Raw genomic sequence first — 5,987 nt, forward strand, 5'->3', positions numbered from 1 at the left:
CAAAAAGGGCGCACCCTCATGGCACGCCCATCCCGACAGTCAAGAAACACAAAACCGCTACGCGGCATGGCACTATTCTAGAGGGGTGGCTCGATGGCCCATGCAAAATACATACAACAATAGACACCATGGCAACCCATAGCCTTAAAGCATGTTGGATACTATGACAGGCAGCCAAGATCGGCGAGGACATCCTTATTAAGGATACCCTGGAACAACGCCCCCAGGAGACGACCACCCAAGAGTATTGACTATCTTCGAGACATTCGCTTCAAACAACAAGCGCAAAAGGGCACTTCGCGAGCTCAATGAAGTTTGCCAAATCGTTGTAATAAAATCATGGAACGACACGGCTATAACATTCAATGCCGGTGATGAACCAAAGTATAGAACAGTACGAGCTCCTGCCGCATTAGTACTCAGTCCTATCGTGGACGGGTTTCGACTTACCAAGGTCCTCATGGACGGCGGCAGCGGACTAAACCTCATTTATGAGGACACACTCCATAAAATGGGAGTAGACAGGAGCCGCATCAAACAAAGTAACACAACCTTCTGAGGAATTATTCCTATTCGAGAGGCGCGGTGCACGGGCAAAATCACACTTGGCGTGGTATTCGGATCACCGGAGAACTATCGGTCCGAAGAAATAACCTTCCAAGTGGCCCCTTTCAGCAGTGGATATCACGCCCTGTTGGGGCGGGATGCTTTTAAACACTTCCAAGCTATACCTCACTACGGATATATGAAGCTCAAAATGCTCGGACCAAATGGGATAATCACTCTCGCCAGTGATCCAGACATAGCACTCCACGCTGAAAACAAAATCGCATCCCTAGCCTTGGAGGCGCTATCGGAAGCCCTCGCGACCGAGGAATTAACCGCACTACGCTCCACAGTGGACAGGGATGATGTGATCCTTGACAAACGCTCCAAATCCACTTTGTTAAAACCGGCAGAAGAAATAATCAAATTCCAGGTCCACCCAATGGACGCCAAGAAGACGACATCCATCGGAGCTCAACTAATCCCAGTAGTTGACGCCGCATTACGAGAATTCCTGCGCGAAAACAGGGACATATTTGCCTGGCACCCTTCGGATAAGCGAGGGATCCCACGCAAGCTGGCCGAACATAGCCTCAATATATTAAAGGGGTTTAAACCAATTAAGCAAGCACTGCGGGGGTTTTCCAAACCCAAGCGACAAGCCATGGGGGAGGAGCTGGCCAAACTCATCGAGGCCGGATTCATTAGATAAATCAAACATCCGGACTGGCTGGCAAACCTGGTGATGGTACCAAAGAAGGACAAAACCTGGCGCCTGTGCATCAATTTCAAAGACCTCAACAAAGCCTGCCCTAAGGATCCCCTCCCCCGCATTGATCAAATCATTGATGCCACCGCAGGACATGACTCATTGTGTTTCCTCGATGCATACTCCGGATACCATCAAATCAAAATGAAGGAATCCGATCAACCTGCAACAGCATTTATCACCCCATATGGGCCATTCTGCTTCAATACCATGCCCTTCGGGCTCAAGAACGCCGGTGCCACATATCAATGCATGATCCAAACATGCCTGGAGAAATAGATCGGCACAACAATATAAGCTTACGATGATGATGTCGTCATCAAAACTAGGCATGTGGAAACACTAATAGACGACTTATGTCTTACATTCGACAACCTCAGGGCGTATGACATCAAGCTCAACCCGGAAAAGTGTGTCTTTAGCGTCCCCACTGGAAAACTGATGGGCTTCATCGTTTCCAATAGAGGAATCGAAGCAAACCCAGCCAAAATCCGGGCTTTGTCACAATTGCCTAAGCCAACAGACCTGAAACAAGTCCAAAAACATGCAGGTTGCGTGGCAGCTCTAAGCCGCTTTATCTCCAGATTAGGAGAAAAGGCACTGCCACTCTATCACCTTCTACGGTGAACCGACCACTTCGAGTGGACAGATGCGACAATAGCCGGACTAGAAGAAATAAAAACCCTTCTTGTGGGTAACCCAATCCTGGCCGCACCAAACGCCGGCAAACCGATGTTATTATACATATCGACAACACATCAGGTGGTGAGCGCCGTACTCGTCGTTGAATGAGAGCAGGACAGACATAAATTCCCTCTTCGGAAGCCAGTATACTACGTCTCTATGGTCCTTACATCATGCAAATCCCGGTAGCCTCATTATCAAAAAATAGCAGACGCGGTCTTCATGGCATCCCGGAAGCTCCGTCGCTACTTCCAGGAGTGTTCGATCACGGTGGCCTCCGAAGTGCCACTCAACGACATCATAAATAACCGCGATGCTACGGGCTGGATTGCCAAATGGGCCACTGAGCTCCTTCCATTTGACATTACATACAAACCACGCCGAGCTATCAAATCCCAAGTACTGGGCGACTTCATTGCCGAATGGACAGAGGTCGGACTCCCTAAAGAGTACGACACATACTCCAATTGGGTCATGCACTTCGACAGCTCCAAAATGCTGGCACGGTTAGGAGCGGGTGTCGCCTTAACGTCCCCTACCGGAGACATCGTCCAGTACGTTCTCCAAATACTATACACAGACTCCAATAACGCAGCCGAATACGAGACCTTATTGCATGGTCTCCGGATTACTATCTCCATGGGCATACAATGCCTAGAAGTGCGCGGGAACTCGAACCTCGCAATATCTCAAACAAATGGAGATTTCGATGCCAAAGATCTGAAGATGGCAGCGTATCGTAACACAGTCATAAAAATGTCGGCCCGGTTCAAGGGGCTCGAATTCCATCATGTGGCTCGAGAAAGTAATCAAGCGGCGGATGTTCTTGCTCGTATTGGTGCTAAGCGTGACCCCGTCCCACCTAATATCTTCCTGGAAAGGCTCTTTAAGCCATCTGTGGTATGGCAGGGGGAAAACAACAACGCTAGTCCGGACCAAAACATAAACCCAGATCCAGGAAACATCGACATAACAACATCGGCGCATCTCATCATGGCAGTCATTGCCGCATGGACTGAACCCTTCCTGGCCTACCTTAATAGGAAGGAGCTTCCTGAGTACCATAATGAGGCTTGCTGCATTGTGTGGCGCTCAAAGGCCTACAAGGTTCATGATGGAGAGCTCTACAAGAAAAGCGCCACCGGAGTCGTTCAACGATGCATATCCGAGGAAGAAGGGCAGCAACTTTTGGCTGAAATTCATGCCGGACTCGGCGGGCACCACGCCGCAGCTCGGGCCCTTGTTAGAAAGGCTTTCCGTATAGGGTTTTATTGGACGACGGCCCGAGCGGATGCACAGGACCTCGTCCAACATTGCGTTGGATGCCAACTCATTTCCAATCAAAGCAATATGCCCCCACTGCCCTACAAACAATCCCCATCACTTGGCCTTTCACGGTTTTGGGACTCGACATGGTCGAACCCCTTAAAGGGGGAAGCCATAAGAAAAAATATCTGCTGGTTATGGTGGACAAATTCACTAAGTGGATAGAGGCTAAACCGGTCAACACGGCTGAGTCCGGCCCGGTGATAGACTTCATATCCGATGTTGTGCACCGTTATGGTGTCCCACACAGCATCATCACTGACAACGGCTCCAATTTCACGGCCGATGAGGTAAAAGCCTTGTGTACTAATCTGGGTATTAAACTAGATTACGCCTCCGTCTACCACCCACAAACCAACGTTCAAGTCGACCGCGCCAACGGTCTTATTATGAGCGGCATCAAGCCCAGAGTAGTGCGGTCTTTAAAATAATCAGACAAGCACTGGGTCGAGGAGCTCGACTCCATACTCTGGGGGCTGCGGACCACGCCCAATCATAGTACCGGCTACACACACTTCTTCATGGTGTATGGTGGAGAGGCCGTATTGCCCTGTGATATTATTCATGACTCACCTAGAGTGCGTATGTACGAAGAGAGAAAAGCCGAGCTCGATCGGCAGGACAGCCTAGATGCCCTGGAGGAGGAACACGATGTCGCAAAAGCCCATTTAGTATTTTACCAATAGTAGGCTCGAAGATATCAAATCAGAGAAGTACGGGCCAAGACTTACAATGTTGGCGAACTCGTTCTACGGCTTCCGGAGAAGAAAAAGGACAAACTCAAGACCAAATGGGAGGGTCCCTTCATAATTGACGAAGTTCTCACCAGAGGAGCGTACCGTCTTTGCAATGCATTAGACAATCGCCTCGAGCCGAACCCCTGGAACGCGGCCAGACTCCAGAGATTCTACGCCTAGCGCTACACCCCTTGTTCGTCTCCTCCTCCCCTGTAGTTCCCATTATTTTTCCTCTCTTTTCCGATTACTTTCTACTTTTTTCGCTTTAAAGCTTTGATGCGGCTAGACCGCACACCATTGGCACATACATCTTTCAACATGTACGCCACTTGTACCTGGGGGCTTCTCGAACAGAAGTTCTTTTCATTCCTTGAGCATCAAGCTCCTCGCATATGAGTTTTTTCCATATGTACCTTTTCTTTGCCATTATATGCATCAAAATGACATAAGTTTGGCCAAGCTGGGTTGCTTGGCTCCTGTGCCTATGCCCTACGTTCCCGTTAGTTCGGCTAGGGCATAAAGGGAGCACCTCTGCGATTGCTACCGCCGGGTTATCCGGATGTGTACCTCAGACTGGGTGAAGCCGAAAGCTAGCATTCTTAAGGGAATATTCGGTCGGTGAATTAAAGATGTTTTTTACACTCACTCCGTTGTGCACCCCCAGAAGTTATACAAACCGTGGTGCTCACACCACAATTCGGACATGTGCATTAAACGCATACGCACTCAGGGAAAGGAACCCTTAACGGAACTATTCTCTCTAGAAGATGTTTCTTATGATATCAATGTAATATAACATAGCTAGCCAGATACAATTTGTCTGTTCAAGCAACTATGACCCCTACGCCTAGTTTTCCAGGCATAGCCCGGCCTATTCGGCTGCGACGGTATTCGGAAACACTCCGCACCTTTGGGACAGGAGGTTGAAGCGAAAAGGTCTGCCATGACAAATGATATATAATTCGGCTATATGAGGAAAGTACATAGTCACTTGGACTCAAACACCTCCTCTTCTATACCTTCCAACATGCAATCTAACTTACAATCATGTTGGGAGTATTTGACGGCCACCTCTACTTGGTTATACACTAAACTTACGGGAATTTCTTCCCCATTCTACCCTAGCGGTCCGACACGACCCATGTGATTAGGATCCAGCTTGGTACCAGGCCTCTCGCGTGCCCTCCCGGCATGCCGCTATCTTCCACAGCCGGATACGCCGCTGTGCCCCCTTGAACTGCTCTACCAGCTCCTCCATGCTTCCTGGAGGGGGGTCAGATGGCCATAAAGCCTTGGCCACACTCCGCATCACCTGCCAACCTTCCTTGTGCAACCGCGACAGCCCTTGCGGTAGATCATTTGATGATCAGACACCTCCTCTTCAGGGAGGTTCGTCAAAACACCTGCAATTACAGCTTAATCAGGTACAATTACCTCCAAAGCTGTTATAAATCAACAGCGGACACATACTGAATATGTCGCCTCGCAGCTTCTTGTTCTCCTTCACGGAGTCAGCTAGCTGATCTCGCACATCTTTCAGTTCTTCGCCCAGTTTGGCATTCGAGTCATGGAGTTTCTTCTTCTCTTGGACGACCATTGTCAATACATGCCCGCCCGCCGCTAGTTGCCTTTTGGCTCCGCGTTCTTCGCTTCGAGCGGCATCCAGCTGCTCTTGTACTTGGTCTAACAGCCGAATACAAAGATTAACACCCGGATCTGCATTGTCGGCATATAATTCTGAATTTTCGATAGAAGGAAACATTACCGGGAGAAGCCTTGTGTTTCTCCAGTTCGGCACTGGCAGCAAGCAGCCGACGCTGACACTTTTCCAGCTCCTGAGCTAGCTGGGTGTTCTTCTCGGTAAGCACCTGGTAACACATTGATCCTTAAATCAGTTGTTTCAAGTCCTTTAAGTCTCGGGGGCT

This window comes from Triticum aestivum, chromosome 7A, assembly GCF_018294505.1.
Source record: "Triticum aestivum cultivar Chinese Spring chromosome 7A, IWGSC CS RefSeq v2.1, whole genome shotgun sequence".
Classification (NCBI taxonomy): domain Eukaryota; kingdom Viridiplantae; phylum Streptophyta; class Magnoliopsida; order Poales; family Poaceae; genus Triticum; species Triticum aestivum.